The sequence below is a fragment of the Heterodontus francisci genome, unplaced genomic scaffold (assembly GCF_036365525.1).
Source record: "Heterodontus francisci isolate sHetFra1 unplaced genomic scaffold, sHetFra1.hap1 HAP1_SCAFFOLD_73, whole genome shotgun sequence".
Classification (NCBI taxonomy): domain Eukaryota; kingdom Metazoa; phylum Chordata; class Chondrichthyes; order Heterodontiformes; family Heterodontidae; genus Heterodontus; species Heterodontus francisci.
The window spans coordinates 8,071,418-8,097,716 of NW_027142236.1; positions in this window are offsets into that span (position 1 = coordinate 8,071,418).

Consider the following 26,299-nt stretch of genomic DNA (forward strand, 5'->3'; position numbering starts at 1 on the left):
ACAGTCTCACAGCTCCAGTGTCCCGGGTTCGGTTCTGTTTACTGCCACAGTCTCACAGCTCCAGTGACCCGGGTTCGGTTCTGTTTACTGCCACAGTCTCACAGCTCCAGTGTCCCGGGTTGGGTTCTGTTTACTGCCACAGCCTCACAGCTCCAGTGACCTGGGTCCGGTTCTGTTTACTGTCACAGTCTCACAGCTCCAGTGTCCCGGGTTCGGTTCTGTTTACTGCCACAGTCTCACAGCTCCAGTGACCCGGGTTCAGTTCTGTTTACTGCCACAGTCTCACAGCTCCAGTGACCCGGGTTCGGTTCTGTTTACTGCCACAGTCTCACAGCTCCAGTGACCTGGGTTCGGTTCTGTTTACTGCCACAGTCTCACAGCTCCAGTGACCTGGGTTCGGTTCTGTTTACTGCCACAGTCTCACAGCTCCAGTGACCCGGGTTCAGTTCTGTTTACTGCCACAGTCTCACAGCTCCAGTGACCCGGGTTCAGTTCTCTTTACTGCCACAGTCTCACAGCTCCAGTGTCCCGGGTTCGGTTCTGTTTACTGCCACAGTCTCACATCTCCAGTGTCCCGGGTTCGGTTCTGTTTACTGCCACAGTCTCACAGCTCCAGTGACCTGGGTTCAGTTCTGTTTACTGTCACAGTCTCACAGCTCCAGTGACCTGGGTTCGGTTCTGTTTACTGCCACAGCCTCACCGCTCCAGTGTCCCGGGTTCGGTTCTGTTTACTGCCACAGTCTCACAGCTCCAGTGTCCCGGGTTCGGTTCTGTTTACTGCCACAGTCTCACAGCTCCAGTGACCTGGGTTCGGTTCTGTTTACTGCCACAGTCTCACAGCTCCAGTGTCCCGGGTTCGGTTCTGTTTATTGTCACAGTCTCACAGCTCCAGTGACCTAAGTTCGGTTCTGTTTACTGTCACAGTCTCACAGCTCCAGTGACCTGGGTTCGGTTCAGTTTACTGCCACAGTCTCACAGCTCCAGTGACCTGGGTTCGGTTCTGTTTACTGTCACAGTCTCACAGCTCCAGTGACCTGGGTTCGGTTCTGTTTACTGCCACAGTCTCACAGCTCCAGTGATCTGGGTTCGGTTCTGTTTACTGCCACAGTCTCACAGCTCCAGTGTCCCGGGTTCGGTTCTGTTTACTGTCACAGTCTCACAGCTCCAGTGACCTGGGTTCGGTTCTGTTTACTGCCACAGTCTCACAGCTCCAGTGACCTGCGTTCGGTTCTGTTTACTGCCACAGCCTCACAGCTCCAGTGACCCGGGTCCGGTTCTGTTTACTGCCACAGTCTCACAGCTCCAGTGACCTGGGTTCGGATCTGTTTACTGCCACAGTCTCACAGCTCCAGTGACCCGGGTTCGGTTCTGTTTACTGCCACAGCCTCACAGCTCCAGTGACCCGGGTTCTGTTCTGTTTACTGCCACAGTCTCACAGCTCCAGTGACATGGGTTCAGTTCTGTTTACTGCCACAGTCTCACAGCTCCAGTGACCCAGGTTCGGTTCTGTTTACTGCCACAGCCTCACAGCTCCAGTGACCCCGGTTCGGTTCTGTTTACTGCCACAGTCTCACAGCTCCAGTGACCTGGGTTCAGTTCTGTTTACTGCCACAGTCTCACAGCTCCAGTGACCTGGGTTCGGTTCTGTTTACTGCCACAGTCTCACAGCTCCAGTGACCTGGGTTCAGTTCAGTTTACTGCCACAGTCTCACAGCTCCAGTGACCCGGGTTCGGTTCTGTTTACTGCCACAGTCTCACAGCTCCAGTGACCCGGGTTCGGTTCTGTTTACTGCCACAGTCTCACAGCTCCAGTGACCCGGGTTCGGTTCTGTTTACTGCCACAGTCTCACAGCTCCAGTGACCCGGGTTCGGTTCTGTTTACTGCCACAGTCTCACAGCTCCAGTGACCTGGGTTCGGTTCTGTTTACTGCCACAGCCTCACAGCTCCAGTGACCCGGGTTCAGTTCTGTTTACTGCCACAGTCTCACAGCTCCAGTGACCTGGGTTCGGTTCTGTTTACTGCCACAGCCTCACAGCTCCAGTGACCTGGGTTCGGTTCTGTTTACTGCCACAGTCTCACAGCTCCAGTGACCCGGGTTCAGTTCTGTTTACTGCCACAGTCTCACAGCTCCAGTGACCCGGGTTCAGTTCTGTTTACTGCCACAGTCTCACAGCTCCAGTGACCTGGGTTCGGTTCTGTTTACTGCCACAGTCTCACAGCTCCAGTGTCCCGGGTTCGGTTCTGTTTACTGCCACAGCCTCACAGCTCCAGTGACCTGGGTTCGGTTCTGTTTACTGCCACAGTCTCACAGCTCCAGTGACCTGGGTTCGGTTCTGTTTACTGCCACAGTCTCACAGCTCCAGTGTCCCGGGTTCGGTTCTATTTACTGCCACAGCCTCACAGCTCCAGTGACCTGGGTTCGGTTCTGTTTACTGCCACAGTCTCACAGCTCCAGTGACCCGGGTTCGGTTCTGTTTAGTGCCACAGTCTCACAGCTCCAGTGACCCGGGTTCGGTTCTGTTTACTGCCACAGTCTCACAGCTCCAGTGTCCCGGGTTCGGTTCTGTTTACTGCCACAGTCTCACAGCTCCGGTGACCTGGGTTCAGTTCTGTTTACTGCCACAGTCTCACAGCTCCAGTGTCCCGGGTTCGGATCTGTTTACTGCCACAGTCTCACAGCTCCAGTGACCTGGGTTCGGTTCTGTTTACTGTCACAGTCTCACAGCTCCAGTGACCTGGGTTCGGTTCTGTTTACTGTCACAGTCTCACAGCTCCAGTGACCCGGGTTCGGTTCTGTTTACTGCCACAGTCTCACAGCTCCAGTGTCCCGGGTTCGGTTCTGTTTACTGCCATAGACTCACAGCTCCAGTGACCCGGGTTCGGTTCTGTTTACTGCCACAGTCTCACAGCTCCAGTGTCCCGGGTTCGGTTCTGTTTACTGCCACAGCCTCACAGCTCCAGTGACCTGGGTCCGGTTCTGTTTACTGTCACAGTCTCACAGCACCAGTGTCCCGGGTTCGGTTCTGTTTACTGCCACAGTCTCACAGCTCCAGTGACCCGGGTTCAGTTCTGTTTACTGCCACAGTCTCACAGCTCCAGTGACCCGGGTTCGGTTCTGTTTACTGCCACAGTCTCACAGCTCCAGTGACCTGGGTTCGGTTCTGTTTACTGCCACAGTCTCACAGCTCCAGTGACCTGGGTTCGGTTCTGTTTACTGCCACAGTCTCACAGCTCCAGTGACCCGGGTTCAGTTCTGTTTACTGCCACAGTCTCACAGCTCCAGTGACCCGGGTTCAGTTCTCTTTACTGCCACAGTCTCACAGATCCAGTGTCCCGGGTTCGGTTCTGTTTACTGCCACAGTCTCACAGCTCCGGTGTCCCGGGTTCGGTTCTGTTTACTGCCACAGTCTCACAGCTCCAGTGACCTGGGTTCAGTTCTGTTTACTGTCACAGTCTCACAGCTCCAGTGACCTGGGTTCGGTTCTGTTTACTGCCACAGCCTCACCGCTCCAGTGTCCCGGGTTCGGTTCTGTTTACTGCCACAGTCACACAGCTCCAGTGACCCGGGTTCAGTTCTGTTTACTGCCACAGTCTCACAGCTCCAGTGTCCCGGGTTCGGTTCTGTTTACTGCCACAGTCTCACAGCTCCAGTGTCCCGGGTTCGGTTCTGTTTACTGCCACAGTCTCACAGCTCCAGTGACCTGGGTTCGGTTCTGTTTACTGCCACAGTCTCACAGCTCCAGTGTCCCGGGTTCGGTTCTGTTTATTGTCACAGTCTCACAGCTCCAGTGACCTAAGTTCGGTTCTGTTTACTGTCACAGTCTCACAGCTCCAGTGACCTGGGTTCGGTTCAGTTTACTGCCACAGTCTCACAGCTCCAGTGACCCGGGTTCGGGTCTGTTTACTGCCACAGTCTCACAGCTCCAGTGACCTGGGTTCGGTTCTGTTTACTGCCACAGTCTCACAGCTCCAGTGTCCTGGGTTCGGTTCTGTTTACTGCCACAGTCTCACAGCTCCAGTGACCTGGGTTCGGTTCTGTTTACTGCCACAGCCTCACAGCTCCAGTGACCCGGGTTCGGTTCTGTTTACTGCCACAGTCTCACAGCTCCAGTGACCTGGGTTCGGTTCTGTTTACTGCCACAGCCTCACAGCTCCAGTGACCTGGGTTCGGTTCTGTTTACTGCCACAGTCTCACAGCTCCAGTGACCCGGGTTCAGTTCTGTTTACTGCCACAGTCTCACAGCTCCAGTGTCCCGGGTTCGGTTCTGTTTACTGCCACAGCCTCACAGCTCCAGTGACCTGGGTTCGGTTCTGTTTACTGCCACAGTCTCACAGCTCCAGTGACCTGGGTTCGGTTCTGTTTACTGCCACAGTCTCACAGCTCCAGTGTCCCGGGTTCGGTTCTATTTACTGCCACAGCCTCACAGCTCCAGTGACCTGGGTTCGGTTCTGTTTACTGCCACAGTCTCACAGCTCCAGTGACCCGGGTTCGGTTCTGTTTAGTGCCACAGCCTCACAGCTCCAGTGTCCCGGGTTCGGATCTGTTTACTGCCACAGTCTCACAGCTCCAGTGACCTGGGTTCGGTTCTGTTTACTGTCACAGTCTCACAGCTCCAGTGACCCGGGTTCGGTTCTGTTTACTGCCACAGTCTCACAGCTCCAGTGTCCCGGGTTCGGTTCTGTTTACTGCCACAGTCTCACAGCTCCAGTGACCCGGGTTCGGTTCTGTTTACTGCCACAGTCTCACAGCTCCAGTGTCCCGGGTTGGGTTCTGTTTACTGCCACAGCCTCACAGCTCCAGTGACCTGGGTCCGGTTCTGTTTACTGTCACAGTCTCACAGCTCCAGTGTCCCGGGTTCGGTTCTGTTTACTGCCACAGTCTCACAGCTCCAGTGACCCGGGTTCAGTTCTGTTTACTGCCACAGTCTCACAGCTCCAGTGACCCGGGTTCGGTTCTGTTTACTGCCACAGTCTCACAGCTCCAGTGACCTGGGTTCGGTTCTGTTTACTGCCACAGTCTCACAGCTCCAGTGACCTGGGTTCGGTTCTGTTTACTGCCACAGTCTCACAGCTCCAGTGACCCGGGTTCAGTTCTGTTTACTGCCACAGTCTCACAGCTCCAGTGACCCGGGTTCAGTTCTCTTTACTGCCACAGTCTCACAGCTCCAGTGTCCCGGGTTCGGTTCTGTTTACTGCCACAGTCTCACATCTCCAGTGTCCCGGGTTCGGTTCTGTATACTGCCACAGTCTCACAGCTCCAGTGACCTGGGTTCAGTTCTGTTTACTGTCACAGTCTCACAGCTCCAGTGACCTGGGTTCGGTTCTGTTTACTGCCACAGCCTCACCGCTCCAGTGTCCCGGGTTCGGTTCTGTTTACTGCCACAGTCTCACAGCTCCAGTGTCCCGGGTTCGGTTCTGTTTACTGCCACAGTCTCACAGCTCCAGTGACCTGGGTTCGGTTCTGTTTACTGCCACAGTCTCACAGCTCCAGTGTCCCGGGTTCGGTTCTGTTTATTGTCACAGTCTCACAGCTCCAGTGACCTAAGTTCGGTTCTGTTTACTGTCACAGTCTCACAGCTCCAGTGACCTGGGTTCGGTTCAGTTTACTGCCACAGTCTCACAGCTCCAGTGACCTGGGTTCGGTTCTGTTTACTGTCACAGTCTCACAGCTCCAGTGACCTGGGTTCGGTTCTGTTTACTGCCACAGTCTCACAGCTCCAGTGATCTGGGTTCGGTTCTGTTTACTGCAACAGTCTCACAGCTCCAGTGTCCCGGGTTCGGTTCTGTTTACTGTCACAGTCTCACAGCTCCAGTGACCTGGGTTCGGTTCTGTTTACTGCCACAGTCTCACAGCTCCAGTGACCTGCGTTCGGTTCTGTTTACTGCCACAGCCTCACAGCTCCAGTGACCCGGGTCCGGTTCTGTTTACTGCCACAGTCTCACAGCTCCAGTGACCTGGGTTCGGATCTGTTTACTGCCACAGTCTCACAGCTCCAGTGACCCGGGTTCGGTTCTGTTTACTGCCACAGCCTCACAGCTCCAGTGACCCGGGTTCTGTTCTGTTTACTGCCACAGTCTCACAGCTCCAGTGACATGGGTTCAGTTCTGTTTACTGCCACAGTCTCACAGCTCCAGTGACCCAGGTTCGGTTCTGTTTACTGCCACAGCCTCACAGCTCCAGTGACCCCGGTTCGGTTCTGTTTACTGCCACAGTCTCACAGCTCCAGTGACCTGGGTTCAGTTCTGTTTACTGCCACAGTCTCACAGCTCCAGTGACCTGGGTTCGGTTCTGTTTACTGCCACAGTCTCACAGCTCCAGTGACCTGGGTTCAGTTCAGTTTACTGCCACAGTCTCACAGCTCCAGTGACCCGGGTTCGGTTCTGTTTACTGCCACAGTCTCACAGCTCCAGTGACCCGGGTTCGGTTCTGTTTACTGCCACAGTCTCACAGCTCCAGTGACCCGGGTTCGGTTCTGTTTACTGCCACAGTCTCACAGCTCCAGTGACCCGGGTTCGGTTCTGTTTACTGCCACAGTCTCACAGCTCCAGTGACCCGGGTTCGGTTCTGTTTACTGCCACAGTCTCACAGCTCCAGTGTCCCGGGTTCGGTTCTGTTTACTGCCACAGCCTCACAGCTCCAGTGTCCCGGGTTTGGTTCTGTTTACTGCCACAGTCTCACAGCTCCGGTGATCCGGGTTCGGTTCTGTTTACTGCCACAGTCTCACAGCTCCAGTGTCCCGGGTTCGGTTCTGCGTACTGCCACAGTCTCACAGCTCCAGTGACCTGGGTTCGGTTCTGTTTACTGCCACAGCCTCACAGCTCCAGTGACCTGGGTTCGGTTCTGTTTACTGCCACAGTCTCACAGCTCCAGTGACCCGGGTTCGGTTCTGTTTACTGCCACAGTCTCACAGCTCCAGTGTCCCGGGTTCGGTTCTGTTTACTGCCACAGTCTCACAGCTCCAGTGTCCTGGGTTCGCTTCTGTTTACTGCCACAGTCTCACAGCTCCAGTGACCTGGGTTCGGTTCTGTTTACTGCCACAGTCTCGCAGCACCAGTGACCTGGGTTCAGTTCTGTTTACTGCCACAGTCTCACAGCTCCAGTGTCCTGGGTTCGGTTCTGTTTACTGCCACAGTCTCACAGCTCCAGTGACCTGGGTTCGGTTCTGTTTACTGCCACAGCCTCACAGCTCCAGTGACCCGGGTTCGGTTCTGTTTACTGCCACAGTCTCACAGCTCCAGTGACCTGGGTTCGGTTCTGTTTACTGCCACAGCCTCACAGCTCCAGTGACCTGGGTTCGGTTCTGTTTACTGCCACAGTCTCACAGCTCCAGTGACCCGGGTTCAGTTCTGTTTACTGCCACAGTCTCACAGCTCCAGTGTCCCGGGTTCGGTTCTGTTTACTGCCACAGCCTCACAGCTCCAGTGACCTGGGTTCGGTTCTGTTTACTGCCACAGTCTCACAGCACCAGTGACCTGGGTTCGGTTCTGTTTACTGCCACAGTCTCACAGCTCCAGTGTCCCGGGTTCGGTTCTGTTTACTGCCACAGCCTCACAGCTCCAGTGACCTGGGTTCGGTTCTGTTTACTGCCACAGTCTCACAGCTCCAGTGACCCGGGTTCGGTTCTGTTTAGTGCCACAGTCTCACAGCTCCAGTGACCCGGGTTCGGTTCTGTTTACTGCCACAGTCTCACAGCTCCAGTGTCCCGGGTTCGGTTCTGTTTAGTGCCACAGTCTCACAGCTCCAGTGACCCGGGTTCGGTTCTGTTTACTGCCACAGTCTCACAGCTCCAGTGACATGGGTTCGGTTCTGTTTACTGCCACAGTCTCACAGCTCCAGTGACCCGGGTTCGGTTTTGTTTACTGCCACAGTCTCACAGCTCCAGTGACCTGGGTTCGGTTCTGTTTACTGCCACAGTCTCACCGCTCCAGTGACCCGGGTTCGGTTCTGTTTACTGCCACAGTCTCACAGCTCCAGTGACCCGGGTTCGGTTCTATTTACTGCCACAGTCTCACCGCTCCAGTGACCTGGGTTCGGTTCTGTTTACTGCCACAGTCTCACAGCTCCAGTGATCTGGGTTCGGTTCTGTTTACTGCCACAGTCTCACAGCTCCAGTGACCCGGGTTCGGTTCTGTTTACTGCCACAGTCTCACAGCTCCAGTGACCTGGGTTCGGTTCTGTTTACTGCCACAGTCTCACAGCTCCAGTGACCTGGGTTCGGTTCTGTTTACTGCCACAGCCTCACAGCTCCAGTGACCCGGGTTCGGTTCTGTTTACTGCCACAGTCTCACAGCTCCAGTGACCTGGGTTCGGTTCTGTTTACTGCCACAGTCTCACAGCTCCAGTGACCCGGGTTCGGTTCTGTTTACTGCCACAGCCTCACAGCTCCAGTGACCCGGGTTCTGTTCTGTTTACTGCCACAGTCTCACAGCTCCAGTGACATGGGTTCAGTTCTGTTTACTGCCACAGTCTCACAGCTCCAGTGACCCAGGTTCGGTTCTGTTTACTGCCACAGCCTCACAGCTCCAGTGACCCGGGTTCGGTTCTGTTTACTGCCACAGTCTCACAGCTCCAGTGACCTGGGTTCAGTTCTGTTTACTGCCACAGTCTCACAGCTCCAGTGACCTGGGTTCGGTTCTGTTTACTGCCACAGTCTCACAGCTCCAGTGACCTGGGTTCAGTTCAGTTTACTGCCACAGTCTCACAGCTCCAGTGACCCGGGTTCGGTTCTGTTTACTGCCACAGTCTCACAGCTCCAGTGACCTGGGTTCGGTTCTGTTTACTGCCACAGTCTCACAGCTCCAGTGACCCGGGTTCGGTTCTGTTTACTGCCACAGTCTCACAGCTCCAGTGACCCGGGTTCGGTTCTGTTTACTGCCACAGTCTCACAGCTCCAGTGACCCGGGTTCGGTTCTGTTTACTGCCACAGTCTCACAGCTCCAGTGTCCCGGGTTCGGTTCTGTTTACTGCCACAGCCTCACAGCTCCAGTGTCCCGGGTTTGGTTCTGTTTACTGCCACAGTCTCACAGCTCCGGTGATCCGGGTTCGGTTCTGTTTACTGCCACAGTCTCACAGCTCCAGTGTCCCTGGTTCGGTTCTGCGTACTGCCACAGTCTCACAGCTCCAGTGACCTGGGTTCGGTTCTGTTTACTGCCACAGCCTCACAGCTCCAGTGACCTGGGTTCGGTTCTGTTTACTGCCACAGTCTCACAGCTCCAGTGACCCGGGTTCGGTTCTGTTTACTGCCACAGTCTCACAGCTCCAGTGTCCCGGGTTCGGTTCTGTTTACTGCCACAGTCTCACAGCTCCAGTGTCCTGGGTTCGCTTCTGTTTACTGCCACAGTCTCACAGCTCCAGTGACCTGGGTTCGGTTCTGTTTACTGCCACAGTCTCGCAGCACCAGTGACCTGGGTTCAGTTCTGTTTACTGCCACAGTCTCACAGCTCCAGTGTCCTGGGTTCGGTTCTGTTTACTGCCACAGTCTCACAGCTCCAGTGACCCGGGTTCGGTTCTGTTTACTGCCACAGCCTCACAGCTCCAGTGACCCGGGTTCGGTTCTGTTTACTGCCACAGTCTCACAGCTCCAGTGACCTGGGTTCGGTTCTGTTTACTGCCACAGCCTCACAGCTCCAGTGACCTGGGTTCGGTTCTGTTTACTGCCACAGTCTCACAGCTCCAGTGACCCGGGTTCAGTTCTGTTTACTGCCACAGTCTCACAGCTCCAGTGTCCCGGGTTCGGTTCTGTTTACTGCCACAGCCTCACAGCTCCAGTGACCTGGGTTCGGTTCTGTTTACTGCCACAGTCTCACAGCACCAGTGACCTGGGTTCGGTTCTGTTTACTGCCACAGTCTCACAGCTCCAGTGTCCCGGGTTCGGTTCTGTTTACTGCCACAGCCTCACAGCTCCAGTGACCTGGGTTCGGTTCTGTTTACTGCCACAGTCTCACAGCTCCAGTGACCCGGGTTCGGTTCTGTTTAGTGCCACAGTCTCACAGCTCCAGTGACCCGGGTTCGGTTCTGTTTACTGCCACAGTCTCACAGCTCCAGTGTCCCGGGTTCGGTTCTGTTTAGTGCCACAGTCTCACAGCTCCAGTGACCCGGGTTCGGTTCTGTTTACTGCCACAGTCTCACAGCTCCAGTGACATGGGTTCGGTTCTGTTTACTGCCACAGTCTCACAGCTCCAGTGACCCGGGTTCGGTTTTGTTTACTGCCACAGTCTCACAGCTCCAGTGACCTGGGTTCGGTTCTGTTTACTGCCACAGTCTCACCGCTCCAGTGACCCGGGTTCGGTTCTGTTTACTGCCACAGTCTCACAGCTCCAGTGACCCGGGTTCGGTTCTGTTTACTGCCACAGTCTCACCGCTCCAGTGACCTGGGTTCGGTTCTGTTTACTGCCACAGTCTCACAGCTCCAGTGACCCGGGTTCGGTTCTGTTTACTGCCACAGTCTCACAGCTCCAGTGACCCGGGTTCGGTTCTGTTTACTGCTACAGTCTCACCGCTCCAGTGACCTGGGTTCGGTTCTGTTTACTGCCACAGTCTCACAGCTCCAGTGACCTGGCTTCGGTTCTGTTTACTGCCACAGTCTCACAGCTCCGGTGACCTGGGTTCAGTTCTGTTTACTGCCACAGTCTCACAGCTCCAGTGTCCCGGGTTCGGTTCTGTTTACTGCCACAGTCTCACAGCTCCAGTGACCTGGGTTCGGTTCTGTTTACTGTCACAGTCTCACAGCTCCAGTGACCTGGGTTCGGTTCTGTTTACTGTCACAGTCTCACAGCTCCAGTGACCCGGGTTCAGTTCTGTTTACTGCCACAGTCTCACAGCTCCAGTGACCTGGGTTCGGTTCTGTTTACTGTCACAGTCTCACAGCTCCAGTGACCCGGGTTCGGTTCTGTTTACTGCCACAGTCTCACAGCTCCAGTGTCCCGGGTTCGGTTCTGTTTACTGCCACAGTCTCACAGCTCCAGTGACCCGGGTTCGGTTCTGTTTACTGCCACAGTCTCACAGCTCCAGTGTCCCGGGTTCGGTTCTGTTTACTGCCACAGCCTCACAGCTCCAGTGACCTGGGTCCGGTTCTGTTTACTGTCACAGTCTCACAGCTCCAGTGTCCCGGGTTCGGTTCTGTTTACTGCCACAGTCTCACAGCTCCAGTGACCCGGGTTCAGTTCTGTTTACTGCCACAGTCTCACAGCTCCAGTGACCCGGGTTCGGTTCTGTTTACTGCCACAGTCTCACAGCGCCAGTGACCTGGGTTCGGTTCTGTTTTCTGCCACAGTCTCACAGCTCCAGTGACCTGGGTTCGGTTCTGTTTACTGCCACAGTCTCACAGCTCCAGTGACCCGGGTTCAGTTCTGTTTACTGCCACAGTCTCACAGCTCCAGTGACCCGGGTTCAGTTCTGTTTACTGCCACAGTCTCACAGCTCCAGTGTCCCGGGTTCGGTTCTGTTTACTGCCACAGTCTCACAGCTCCAGTGTCCCGGGTTCGGTTCTGTTTACTGCCACAGTCTCACAGCTCCAGTGACCTGGGTTCAGTTCTGTTTACTGTCACAGTCTCACAGCTCCAGTGACCTGGGTTCGGTTCTGTTTACTGCCACAGCCTCACCGCTCCAGTGTCCCGGGTTCGGTTCTGTTTACTGCCACAGTCTCACAGCTCCAGTGTCCCGGGTTCGGTTCTGTTTACTGCCACAGTCTCACAGCTCCAGTGACCCGGGTTCGGTTCTGTTTACTGCCACAGTCTCACAGCTCCAGTGTCCCGGGTTCGGTTCTGTTTACTGCCACAGCCTCACAGCTCCAGTGTCCCGGGTTTGGTTCTGTTTACTGCCACAGTCTCACAGCTCCGGTGATCCGGGTTCGGTTCTGTTTACTGCCACAGTCTCACAGCTCCAGTGTCCCGGGTTCGGTTCTGCGTACTGCCACAGTCTCAAAGCTCCAGTGACCTGGGTTCGGTTCTGTTTACTGCCACAGCCTCACAGCTCCAGTGACCTGGGTTCGGTTCTGTTTACTGCCACAGTCTCACAGCTCCAGTGACCCGGGTTCGGTTCTGTTTACTGCCACAGTCTCACAGCTCCAGTGTCCCGGGTTCGGTTCTGTTTACTGCCACAGTCTCACAGCTCCAGTGTCCTGGGTTCGCTTCTGTTTACTGCCACAGTCTCACAGCTCCAGTGACCTGGGTTCGGTTCTGTTTACTGCCACAGTCTCGCAGCACCAGTGACCTGGGTTCAGTTCTGTTTACTGCCACAGTCTCACAGCTCCAGTGTCCTGGGTTCGGTTCTGTTTACTGCCACAGTCTCACAGCTCCAGTGACCTGGGTTCGGTTCTGTTTACTGCCACAGCCTCACAGCTCCAGTGACCCGGGTTCGGTTCTGTTTACTGCCACAGTCTCACAGCTCCAGTGACCTGGGTTCGGTTCTGTTTACTGCCACAGCCTCACAGCTCCAGTGACCTGGGTTCGGTTCTGTTTACTGCCACAGTCTCACAGCTCCAGTGACCCGGGTTCAGTTCTGTTTACTGCCACAGTCTCACAGCTCCAGTGTCCCGGGTTCGGTTCTGTTTACTGCCACAGCCTCACAGCTCCAGTGACCTGGGTTCGGTTCTGTTTACTGCCACAGTCTCACAGCACCAGTGACCTGGGTTCGGTTCTGTTTACTGCCACAGTCTCACAGCTCCAGTGTCCCGGGTTCGGTTCTGTTTACTGCCACAGCCTCACAGCTCCAGTGACCTGGGTTCGGTTCTGTTTACTGCCACAGTCTCACAGCTCCAGTGACCCGGGTTCGGTTCTGTTTAGTGCCACAGTCTCACAGCTCCAGTGACCCGGGTTCGGTTCTGTTTACTGCCACAGTCTCACAGCTCCAGTGTCCCGGGTTCGGTTCTGTTTAGTGCCACAGTCTCACAGCTCCAGTGACCCGGGTTCGGTTCTGTTTACTGCCACAGTCTCACAGCTCCAGTGACATGGGTTCGGTTCTGTTTACTGCCACAGTCTCACAGCTCCAGTGACCCGGGTTCGGTTTTGTTTACTGCCACAGTCTCACAGCTCCAGTGACCTGGGTTCGGTTCTGTTTACTGCCACAGTCTCACCGCTCCAGTGACCCGGGTTCGGTTCTGTTTACTGCCACAGTCTCACAGCTCCAGTGACCCGGGTTCGGTTCTGTTTACTGCCACAGTCTCACCGCTCCAGTGACCTGGGTTCGGTTCTGTTTACTGCCACAGTCTCACAGCTCCAGTGACCCGGGTTCGGTTCTGTTTACTGCCACAGTCTCACAGCTCCAGTGACCCGGGTTCGGTTCTGTTTACTGCCACAGTCTCACCGCTCCAGTGACCTGGGTTCGGTTCTGTTTACTGCCACAGTCTCACAGCTCCAGTGACCTGGCTTCGGTTCTGTTTACTGCCACAGTCTCACAGCTCCAGTGTCCCGGGTTCGGTTCTGTTTACTGCCACAGTCTCACAGCTCCAGTGACCCGGGTTCGGTTCTGTTTACTGCCACAGTCTCACAGCTCCAGTGTCCCGGGTTCGGTTCTGTTTACTGCCACAGTCTCACCGCTCCAGTGACCTGGGTTCGGTTCTGTTTACTGCCACAGTCTCACAGCTCCAGTGTCCTGGGTTCGGTTCTGTTTACTGTCACAGTCTCACAGCTCCAGTGTCCCGGGTTCGGTTCTGTTTACTGCCACAGTCTCACCGCTCCAGTGTCCCGGGTTCGGTTCTGTTTACTGCCACAGTCTCACAGCTCCAGTGACCTGGGTTCGGTTCTGTTTACTGTCACAGTCTCACAGCTCCAGTGACCTGGGTTCGGTTCTGTTTACTGTCACAGTCTCACAGCTCCAGTGACCCGGGTTCAGTTCTGTTTACTGCCACAGTCTCACAGCTCCAGTGACCTGGGTTCGGTTCTGTTTACTGTCACAGTCTCACAGCTCCAGTGACCCGGGTTCGGTTCTGTTTTCTGCCACAGTCTCACAGCTCCAGTGTCCCGGGTTCGGTTCTGTTTACTGCCACAGTCTCACAGCTCCAGTGACCCGGGTTCGGTTCTGTTTACTGCCACAGTCTCACAGCTCCAGTGTCCCGGGTTCGGTTCTGTTTACTGCCACAGCCTCACAGCTCCAGTGACCTGGGTCCGGTTCTGTTTACTGTCACAGTCTCACAGCTCCAGTGTCCCGGGTTCGGTTCTGTTTACTGCCACAGTCTCACAGCTCCAGTGACCCGGGTTCAGTTCTGTTTACTGCCACAGTCTCACAGCTCCAGTGACCCGGGTTCGGTTCTGTTTACTGCCACAGTCTCACAGCGCCAGTGACCTGGGTTCGGTTCTGTTTTCTGCCACAGTCTCACAGCTCCAGTGACCTGGGTTCGGTTCTGTTTACTGCCACAGTCTCACAGCTCCAGTGACCCGGGTTCAGTTCTGTTTACTGCCACAGTCTCACAGCTCCAGTGACCCGGGTTCGGTTCTGTTTACTGCCACAGTCTCACAGCGCCAGTGACCTGGGTTCGGTTCTGTTTTCTGCCACAGTCTCACAGCTCCAGTGACCTGGGTTCGGTTCTGTTTACTGCCACAGTCTCACAGCTCCAGTGACCCGGGTTCAGTTCTGTTTACTGCCACAGTCTCACAGCTCCAGTGTCCCGGGTTCGGTTCTGTTTACTGCCACAGTCTCACAGCTCCAGTGTCCCGGGTTCGGTTCTGTTTACTGCCACAGTCTCACAGCTCCAGTGACCTGGGTTCAGTTCTGTTTACTGTCACAGTCTCACAGCTCCAGTGACCTGGGTTCGGTTCTGTTTACTGCCACAGCCTCACCGCTCCAGTGTCCCGGGTTCGGTTCTGTTTACTGCCACAGTCTCACAGCTCCAGTGTCCCGGGTTCGGTTCTGTTTACTGCCACAGTCACACAGCTCCAGTGACCTGGGTTCGGTTCTGTTTACTGCCACAGTCTCACAGCTCCAGTGTCCCGGGTTCGGTTCTGTTTATTGTCACAGTCTCACAGCTCCAGTGACCTGGGTTCGGTTCTGTTTACTGTCACAGTCTCACAGCTCCAGTGACCTGGGTTCGGTTCTGTTTACTGCCACAGTCTCACAGCTCCAGTGACCTGGGTTCGGTTCTGTTTACTGTCACAGTCTCACAGCTCCAGTGACCTGGGTTCGGTTCTGTTTACTGCCACAGTCTCACAGCTCCAGTGTCCCGGGTTCGGTTCTGTTTACTGCCACAGCCTCACCGCTCCAGTGTCCCGGGTTCGGTTCTGTTTACTGCCACAGTCTCACAGCTCCAGTGACCCGGGTCCGGTTCTGTTTACTGCCACAGTCTCACAGCTCCAGTGACCTGGGTTCGGTTCTGTTTAATGCCACAGTCTCACAGCTCCAGTGACCCGGGTTCAGTTCTGTTTAATGCCACAGTCTCACAGCTCCAGTGACCCGGGTTCGGTTCTGTTTACTGCCACAGTCTCACAGCTCCGGTGACCCGGGTTCGGTTCTGTTTACTGCCACAGTCTCACAGCTCCGGTGAGCCGGGTTCGGTTCTGTTTACTGCCACAGTCTCACAGCTCCAGTGTCCTGGGTTCGGTTCTGTTTACTGCCACAGCCTCACAGCTCCAGTGACCCGGGTTCGGTTCTGTTTACTGCCACAGTCTCACAGCTCCAGTGACCCGGGTTCAGTTCTGTTTGCTGCCACAGTCTCACAGCTCCAGTGACATGGGTTTGGTTCTGTTTACTGCCACAGTCTCACAGCTCCAGTGACCCGGGTTCGGTTCTGTTTACTGCCACAGTCTCACAGCTCCAGTGACCTGGGTTCAGTTCTGTTTACTGCCACAGTCTCACAGCTCCAGTGACCCGGGTTCGGTTCTGTTTACTGCCACAGTCTCACAGCTCCAGTGACCTGGGTTCGGTTCTGTTTACTGCCACAGTCTCACCGCTCCAGTGTCCCGGGTTCTGTTCTGTTTACTGCCACAGTCTCACAGCTCCAGTGACCCGGGTTCGGTTCTGTTTACTGCCACAGTCTCACAGCTCCAGTGACCCGGGTTCGGTTCTGTTTACTGCCACAGTCTCACAGCTCCAGTGACCCGGGTTCGGTTCTGTTTACTGCCACAGTCTCACAGCTCCAGTGACCTGGGTTCGGTTCTGTTTACTGCCACAGTCTCACAGCTCCAGTGACCCGGGTTCGGTTCTGTTTACTGCCACAGTCTCACAGCTCCAGTGACCTGGGTTCGGTTCTGTTTACTGCCACAGTCTCACAGCTCCAGTGTCCCGGGTTCGGTTCTGTTTACTGCCACAGCCTCACAGCTCCAGTGTCCCGGGTTCGGTTCTGTTTACTGCCACAGTCTCACAGCTCCGGTGATCCGGGTTCGGTTCTGTTTACTGCCACAGTCTCACAGCTCCAGTGTCCCGGGTTCGGTTCTGCGTACTGCCACAGCCTCACAGCTCCAGTGACCTGGGTTCGGTTCTGTTTACTGCCACAGTCTCACAGCTCCAGTGACCCGGGTTCGGTTCTGTTTACTGCCACAGTCTCACAGCTCCAGTGTCCCGGGTTGGGTTCTGTTTACTGCCACAGTCTCACAGCTCCAGTGTCCTGGGTTCGGTTCTGTTTACTGCCACAGTCTCACAGCTCCAGTGACCTGGGTTCGGTTCTGTTTACTGCCACAGTCTCGCAGCACCAGTGACCTGGGTTCAGTTCTGTTTACTGCCACAGTCTCACAGCTCCAGTGACCCGGGTTCGGTTCTGTTTACTGCCACAGTCTCACACCTCCAGTGTCCTGGGTTCGGTTCTGTTTACTGCCACAGTCTCACAGCTCCAGTGACCTGGGTTCGGTTCTGTTTACTGCCACAGTCTCACAGCTCCAGTGACCTGGGTTCGGTTCTGTTTACTGCCACAGCCTCACAGCTCCAGTGACCTGGGTTCGGTTCTGTTTACTGCCACAGTCTCACAGCTCCAGTGTCCCGGGTTCGGTTCTGTTTACTGCCACAGTCTCACTGCTCCAGTGTCCCGGGTTCGGTTCTGTTTACTGCCACAGCCTCACAGCTCCAGTGACCTGGGTTCGGTTCTGTTTACTGCCACAGTCTCACAGCTCCAGTGACCCGGGTTCGGTTCTGTTTACTGCCACAGTCTCACAGCTCCAGTGACCTGGGTTCGGTTCTGTTTACTGCCACAGTCTCACAGCTCCAGTGACCTGGGTTCGGTTCTGTTTACTGCCACAGTCTCACAGCTCCAGTGACCTGGGTTCGGTTCTGTTTACTGCCACAGTCTCACAGCTCCAGTGACCTGGGTTCGGTTCTGTTTACTGCCGCAACCTCACAGCTCCAGTGACCTGGGTTCGGTTCTGTTTACTGCCGCAACCTCACAGCTCCAGTGACCCGGGTTCGGTTCTGTTTACTGCCACAGTCTCACAGCTCCAGTGTCCCGGGTTCAGTTCTGTTTACTGCCACAGTCTCACAGCTCCAGTGACCCGGGTTCGGTTCTGTTTACTGCCACAGTCTCACAGCTCCAGTTCCTGGGTTCGGTTCTGTTTACTGCCACAGTCTCACAGCTCCAGTGACCTGGGTTCGGTTCTGTTTACTGCCACAGTCTCACAGCTCCAGTGACCTGGGTTCGGTTCTGTTTACTGCCACAGTCTCACAGCTCCAGTGACCTGGGTTCGGTTCTGTTTACTGCCACAGTCTCACAGCTCCAGTGACCTGGGTTCGGTTCTGTTTACTGCCGCAACCTCACAGCTCCAGTGACCTGGGTTCGGTTCTGTTTACTGCCGCAACCTCACAGCTCCAGTGTCCCGGGTTCAGTTCTGTTTACTGCCACAGTCTCACAGCTCCAGTGTCCCGGGTTCGGTTCTGTTTACTGCCACAGTCTCACAGCTCCAGTGTCCCGGGTTCAGTTCTGTTTACTGCCACAGTCTCACAGCTCCAGTGTCCCGGGTTCGGTTCTGTTTACTGCCACAGTCTCACAGCTCCAGTGTCCCGGGTTCAGTTCTGTTTACTGCCACAGTCTCACAGCTCCAGTGTCCCGGGTTCAGTTCTGTTTACTGCCACAGTCTCACAGCTCCGGTGACCTGGGTTCGGTTCTGTTTACTGCCACAGTCTCACAGCTCCAGTGTCCCGGGTTCAGTTCTGTTTACTGCCACAGTCTCACAGCTCCAGTGTCCCGGGTTCGGTTCTGTTTACTGCCACAGTCTCACAGCTCCAGTGTCCCGGGTTCAGTTCTGTTTACTGCCACAGTCTCACAGCTCCAGTGTCCCGGGTTCAGTTCTGTTTACTGCCACAGTCTCACAGCTCCAGTGTCCCGTGTTCAGTTCTGTTTACTGCCACAGTCTCACAGCTCCAGTGTCCCGGGTTCAGTTCTGTTTACTGCCACAGTCTCACAGCTCCAGTGACCTGGGTTCGGTTCTGTTTACTGCCACAGTCTCACAGCTCCAGTGTCCTGGGTTCGGTTCTGTTTACTGCCACAGTCTCACAGCTCCAGTGACCTGGGTTCAGTTCTGTTTACTGCCACAGTCTCACAGCTCCAGTGACCTGGGTTCGGTTCTGTTTACTGCCACAGTCTCACAGCTCCGGTGACCTGGGTTCGGTTCTGTTTACTGCCACAGTCTCACAGCTCCAGTGTCCCGGGTTCAGTTCTGTTTACTGCCACAGTCTCACAGCTCCAGTGTCCCGGGTTCGGTTCTGTTTACTGCCACAGTCTCACAGCTCCCGTGTCCCGGGTTCGGTTCTGTTTACTGCCACAGTCTCACAGCTCCAGTGTCCCGGGTTCAGTTCTGTTTACTGCCACAGTCTCACAGCTCCAGTGTCCCGGGTTCGGTTCTGTTTACTGCCACAGTCTCACAGCTCCAGTGTCCTGGGTTCGGTTCTGTTTACTGCCACAGTCTCACAGCTCCAGTGACCTGGGTTCGGTTCAGTTTACTGCCACAGTCTCACAGCTCCAGTGTCCAGGGTTCGGTTCTGTTTACTGCCACAGTCTCACAGCTCCAGTGTCCCGGGTTCGGTTCTGTTTACTGCCACAGTCTCACAGCTCCAGTGACCTGGGTTCGGTTCTGTTTACTGCCACAGTCTCACAGCTCCAGTGTCCCGGGTTCGGTTCTGTTTACTGCCACAGTCTCACAGCTCCAGTGACCTGGGTTCGGTTCTGTTTACTGCCACAGTCTCACAGCTCCAGTGACCTGGGTTCGGTTCTGTTTACTGCCACAGTCTCATAGCTCCAGTGTCCCGGGTTCGGTTCTGTTTACTGCCACAGTCTCACAGCTCCAGTGACCTGGGTTCGGTTCTGTTTACTGCCACAGTCTCACAGCTCCAGTGACCTGGGTTCGGTTCTGTTTACTGCCACAGTCTCGCAGCACTAGTGACCTGGGTTCAGTTCTGTTTACTGCCACAGTCTCACAGCTCCAGTGACCTGGGTTCGGTTCTGTTTACTGCCACAGTCTCACAGCTCCAGTGACCTGGGTTCGGTTCTGTTTACTGCCACAGTCTCACAGCTCCAGTGTCCCGGGTTCGGTTCTGTTTACTGCCACAGTCTCACAGCTCCAGTGTCCCGGGTTCGGTTCTGTTTACTGCCACAGCCTCACAGCTCCAGTGACCTGGGTTCGGTTCTGTTTACTGCCACAGTCTCACAGCTCCAGTGACCTGGGTTTGGTTCTGTTAAGTGCCACAGTCTCACAGCTCCAGTGACCCGGGTTCGGTTCTGTTTACTGCCACAGTCTCACAGCTCCAGTGTCCTGGGTTCGGTTCTGTTTACTGCCACAGTCTCACAGCTCCAGTGACCTGGGTTCGGTTCTGTTTACTGCCACAGTCTCGCAGCACCAGTGACCTGGGTTCAGTTCTGTTTACTGCCACAGTCTCACAGCTCCAGTGACCTGGGTTCGGTTCTGTTTACTGCCACAGTCTCACAGCTCCGGTGACCTGGGTTCGGTTCTGTTTACTGCCACAGTCTCACAGCTCCAGTGTCCCGGGTTCAGTTCCGTTTCCTGCCACAGTCTCACAGCTCCAGTGTCCCGGGTTCGGTTCTGTTTACTGCCACAGTCTCACAGCTCCAGTGTCCCGGGTTCGGTTCTGTTTACTGCCACAGTCTCACAGCTCCAGTGACCCGGGTTCGGTTCTGTTTACTGCCACAGTCTCACAGCTCCAGTGTCCTGGGTTCGGTTCTGTTTACTGCCACAGTCTCACAGCTCCAGTGTCCCGGGTTCGGTTCTGTTTACTGCCACAGTCTCACAGCTCCAGTGTCCCGGGTTCGGTTCTGTTTACTGCCACAGTCTCACTGCTCCAGTGTCCCGGGTTCGGTTCTGTTTACTGCCACAGCCTCACAGCTCCAGTGACCTGGGTTCGGTTCTGTTTACTGCCACAGTCTCACAGCTCCAGTGACCCGGGTTCGGTTCTGTTTACTGCCACAGACTCACAGCTCCAGTGACCCGGGTTCGGTTCTGTTTACTGCCACAGTCTCACAGCTCCAGTGACCTGGGTTCGGTTCTGTTTACTGCCACAGTCTCGCAGCTCCAGTGACCCGGGTTCGGTTCTGTTTACTGCCACAGTCTCACAGCTCCAGTGACCTGGGTTCGGTTCTGTTTACTGCCACAGTCTCACAGCTCCAGTGACCTGGGTTCGGTTCTGTTTACTGCCGCAACCTCACAGCTCCAGTGACCAGGGTTCGGTTCTGTTTACTGCCGCAACCTCACAGCTCCAGTGACCCGGGTTCGGTTCTGTTTACTGCCACAGTCTCACAGCTCCAGTGACCTGGGTTTGGTTCTGTTAAGTGCCACAGTCTCACAGCTCCAGTGACCTGGGTTTGGTTCTGTTTATTGCCACAGTCTCACAGCTCCAGTGACCTGGGTTCGGTTCTGTTTACTGCCACAGTCTCACAGCTCCAGTGTCCCGGGTTCAGTTCTGTTTACTGCCACAGTCTCACAGCTCCAGTGACCTGGGTTTGGTTCTGTTAAGTGCCACAGTCTCACAGCTCCAGTGACCTGGGTTCGGTTCTGTTTACTGCCACAGTCTCACAGCTCCAGTGTCCCGGGTTCGGTTCTGTTTACTGCCACAGTCTCACAGCTCCAGTGACCTGGGTTTGGTTCTGTTTAGTGCCACAGTCTCACAGCTCCAGTGACCTGGGTTCGGTTCTGTTTACTGCCACAGTCTCACAGCTCCAGTGACCCGGGTTCGGTTCTGTTTAGTGCCACAGTCTCACAGCTCCAGTGACCTGGGTTCGGTTCTGTTTACTGCCACAGTCTGACAGCTCCAGTGACCTGGGTTTGGTTCTGTTTAGTGCCACAGTCTCACAGCTCCAGTGACCTGGGTTCGGTTCTGTTTACTGCCACAGTCTCACAGCTCCAGTGTCCCGGGTTCGGTTCTGTTTACTGCCACAGCCTCACAGCTCCAGTGACCTGGGTTCGGTTCTGTTTACTGCCACAGTCTCACAGCTCCAGTGACCCGGGTTCAGTTCTGTTTACTGCCACAGTCTCACAGCTCCAGTGACCTGGGTTCAGTTCTGTTTACTGCCACAGTCTCACAGCTCCAGTGACCTGGGTTCGGTTCTGTTTACTGCCACAGTCTCACAGCTCCGGTGACCTGGGTTCAGTTCTGTTTACTGCCACAGTCTCACAGCTCCAGTGACCCGGGTTCGGTTCTGTTTAGTGCCACAGTCTCACAGCTCCAGTGTCCTGGGTTCGGTTCTGTTTACTGCCACAGTCTCACAGCTCCAGTGACCCGGGTTCGGTTCTGTTTACTGCCACAGTCTCACAGCTCCAGTGACCTGGGTTCGGTTCTGTTTACTGCCACAGTCTCACAGCTCCAGTGTCCCGGGTTCAGTTCTGTTTACTGCCACAGTCTCACAGCTCCAGTGTCCCGGGTTCGGTTCTGTTTACTGCCACAGTCTCACAGCTCCAGTGTCCCGGGTTCAGTTCTGTTTACTGCCACAGTCTCACAGCTCCAGTGACCTGGGTTTGGTTCTGTTTACTGCCACAGTCTCACAGCTCCAGTGTCCTGGGTTCGGTTCTGTTTACTGCCACAGTCTCACAGCTCCAGTGTCCCGGGTTCGGTTCTGTTTACTGCCACAGTCTCACAGCTCCAGTGACCTGGGTTCGCTTCTGTTTACTGCCACAGTCTCACAGCTCCAGTGTCCCGGGTTCGGTTCTGTTTACTGCCACAGTCTCACAGCTCCAGTGACCTGGGTTCGGTTCTGTTTACTGCCACAGTCTCACAGCTCCAGTGACCTGGGTTCGGTTCTGTTTACTGCCACAGTCTCACAGCTCCAGTGACCTGGGTTCGGTTCTGTTTACTGCCACAGTCTCACAGCTCCAGTGTCCCGGGTTCGGTTCTGTTTACTGCCACAGTCTCACAGCTCCAGTGTCCCGGGTTCGGTTCTGTTTACTGCCACAGTCTCACAGCTCCAGTGTCCCGGGTTCGGTTCTGGGGACTGCCACAGTCTCACAGCTCCAGTAACCCGGGTTCGGTTCAGTTTACTGCCACAGTCTCACAGCTCCAGTGTCCCGGGTTCGGTTCTGTTTACTGCCACAGCCTCACAGCTCCAGTGTCCTGGGTTCGGTTCTGTTTACTGCCACAGTCTCACAGCTCCAGTGACCCGGGTTCGGTTCTGTTTACTGCCACAGTCTCACAGCTCCAGTGTCCTGGGTTCGGTTCTGTTTACTGCCACAGTCTCACAGCTCCAGTGTCCCGGGTTCGGTTCTGTTTACTGCCACAGTCTCACAGCTGAAGTGTCCCGGGTTCGGTTCTGTTTACTGCCACAGTCTCACAGCTCCAGTGTGCTGGGTTCGGTTCTGTTTACTGCCACAGTCTCACAGCTCCAGTGACCTGGGTTCAGTTCTGTTTACTGCCACAGTCTCACAGCTCCAGTGTCCCGGGTTCGGTTCTGTTTACTGCCACAGTCTCACAGCTCCAGTGTCCTGGGTTCGGTTCTGTTTACTGCCACAGTCTCACAGCTCCAGTGTCCCGGGTTCGGTTCTGTTTACTGCCACAGTCTCACAGCTCCAGTGTCCTGGGTTCGGTTCTGGGGACTGCCACTGTCTCACAGCTCCAGTGACCCGGGTTCGGTTCTGTTTACTGCCACAGTCTCACAGCTCCAGTGACATGGGTTCGGTTCTGTTTACTGCCACAGTCTCACAGCTCCAGTGACATGGGTTCGGTTCTGTTTGCTGCCACAGTCTCACAGCTCCAGTGTCCTGGGTTCGGTTCTGTTTACTGCCACAGTCTCACAGCTCCAGTGACCTGGGTTCGGTTCTGTTTACTGCCACAGTCTCACAACTCCAGTGACCTGGGTTCGGTTCTGTTTACTGCCACAGTCTCACAGCTCCAGTGTCCCGGGTTCGGTTCTGTTTACTGCCACAGTCTCACAGCTCCAGTGACCTGGGTTCGGTTCTGTTTACTGCCACAGTCTCACAGCTCCAGTGACCCGGGTTCGGTTCTGTTTACTGCCACAGTCTCACAGCTCCAGTGACCTGGGTTCGGTTCTGTTTACTGCCACAGTCTCACAGCTCCAGTGACCTGGGTTCGGTTCTGTTTACTGCCGCAACCTCACAGCTCCAGTGACCCGGGTTCGGTTCTGTTTACTGCCACAGTCTCACAGCTCCAGTGTCCCGGGTTCAGTTCTGTTTACTGCCACAGTCTCACAGCTCCAGTGACCCGGGGTCGGTTCTGTTTACTGCCACAGTCTCACAGCTCCAGTGACCTGTGTTCGGTTCTGTTTACTGCCACAGTCTCACAGCTCCAGTGACCCGGGTTCGGTTCTGTTTACTGCCACAGTCTCACAGCTCCAGTGACCTGGGTTCGGTTCTGTTTACTGCCACAGTCTCACAGCTCCAGTGTCCCGGGTTCGGTTCTGTTTACTGCCACAGCCTCACAGCTCTAGTGTCCCGGGTTCGGTTCTGTTTACTGCCACAGTCTCACAGCTCCGGTGATCCGGGTTCGGTTCTGTTTACTGCCACAGTCTCACAGCTCCAGTGTCCCGGGTTCGGTTCTGCGTACTGCCACAGTCTCACAGCTCCAGTGACCTGGGTTCTGTTCTGTTTACTGCCACAGCCTCACAGCTCCAGTGACCTGGGTTCGGTTCTGTTTACTGCCACAGTCTCACAGCTCCAGTGACCCGGGTTCGGTTCTGTTTACTGCCACAGTCTCACAGCTCCAGTGTCCCGGGTTCGGTTCTGTTTACTGCCACAGTCTCACAGCTCCAGTGTCCTGGGTTCGGTTCTGTTTACTGCCACAGTCTCACAGCTCCAGTGACCTGGGTTCGGTTCTGTTTACTGCCACAGTCTCGCAGCACCAGTGACCTGGGTTCAGTTCTGTTTACTGCCACAGTCTCACAGCTCCAGTGACCTGGGTTCGGTTCTGTTTACTGCCACAGTCTCACAGCTCCAGTGTCCTGGGTTCGGTTCTGTTTACTGCCACAGTCTCACAACTCCAGTGACCTGGGTTCGGTTCTGTTTACTGCCACAGTCTCACAGCTCCAGTGACCTGGGTTTGGTTCTGTTCAGTGCCACAGTCTCACAGCTCCAGTGTCCCGGGTTCGGTTCTGTTTACTGCCACAGCCTCACAGCTCCAGTGACCTGGGTTCGGTTCTGTTTACTGCCACAGTCTCACAGCTCCAGTGACCCGGGTTCAGTTCTGTTTACTGCCACAGTCTCACAGCTCCAGTGACCTGGGTTCAGTTCTGTTTACTGCCACAGTCTCACAGCTCCAGTGACCTGGGTTCGGTTCTGTTTACTGCCACAGTCTCACAGCTCCGGTGACCTGGGTTCAGTTCTGTTTACTGCCACAGTCTCACAGCTCCAGTGACCCGGGTTCGGTTCTGTTTAGTGCCACAGTCTCACAGCTCCAGTGTCCTGGGTTCGGTTCTGTTTACTGCCACAGTCTCACAGCTCCAGTGACCCGGGTTCGGTTCTGTTTACTGCCACAGTCTCACAGCTCCAGTGACCTGGGTTCGGTTCTGTTTACTGCCACAGTCTCACAGCTCCAGTGTCCCGGGTTCGGTTCTGTTTACTGCCACAGTCTCACAGCTCCAGTGACCCGGGTTCAGTTCTGTTTACTGCCACAGTCTCACAGCTCCAGTGACCTGGGTTTGGTTCTGTTTACTGCCACAGTCTCACAGCTCCAGTGTCCTGGGTTCGGTTCTGTTTACTGCCACAGACTCACAGCTCCATTGTCCCGGGTTCGGTTCTGTTTACTGCCACAGTCTCACAGCTCCAGTGACCTGGGTTCGGTTCTGTTTACTGCCACAGTCTCACAGCTCCAGTGTCCCGGGTTCGGTTCTGTTTACTGCCACAGTCTCACAGCTCCAGTGACCTGGGTTCGGTTCTGTTTACTGCCACAGTCTCACAGCTCCAGTGTCCCGGGTTCGGTTCTGTTTACTGCCACAGTCTCACAGCTCCAGTGACCTGGGTTCGGTTCTGTTTACTGCCACAGTCTCACAGCTCCAGTGTCCCGGGTTCGGTTCTGTTTACTGCCACAGTCTCACAGCTCCAGTGACCTGGGTTCGGTTCTGTTTACTGCCACAGTCTCACAGCTCCAGTGACCTGGGTTCGGTTCTGTTTACTGCCACAGTCTCACAGCTCCAGTGTCCCGGGTTCGGTTCTGTTTACTGCCGCAACCTCACAGCTCCAGTGACCCGGGTTCAGTTCTGTTTACTGCCACAGTCTCACAGCTCCATTGTCCCGGGTTCGGTTCTGTTTACTGCCACAGTCTCACAGCTCCAGTGACCTGGGTTCGGTTCTGTTTACTGCCACAGTCTCACAGCTCCAGTGACCTGGGTTCGGTTCTGTTTACTGCCACAGTCTCACAGCTCCAGTGTCCCGGGTTCGGTTCTGTTTACTGCCACAGTCTCACAGCTCCAGTGTCCCGGGTTCGGTTCTGGGGACTGCCACAGTCTCACAGCTCCAGTAACCCGGGTTCGGTTCAGTTTACTGCCACAGTCTCACAGCTCCAGTGTCCCGGGTTCGGTTCTGTTTACTGCCACAGCCTCACAGCTCCAGTGTCCTGGGTTCGGTTCTGTTTACTGCCACAGTCTCACAGCTCCAGTGACCCGGGTTCGGTTCTGTTTACTGCCACAGTCTCACAGCTGAAGTGTCCCGGGTTCGGTTCTGTTTACTGCCACAGTCTCACAGCTCCAGTGACCTGGGTTCAGTTCTGTTTACTGCCACAGTCTCACAGCTCCAGTGAACTGGGTTCAGTTCTGTTTACTGCCACAGTCTCACAGCTCCAGTGTCCCGGGTTCGGTTCTGTTTACTGCCACAGTCTCACAGCTCCAGTGTCCTGGGTTCGGTTCTGTTTACTGCCACAGTCTCACAGCTCCAGTGTCCCGGGTTCGGTTCTGTTTACTGCCACAGTCTCACAGCTCCAGTGTCCTGGGTTCGGTT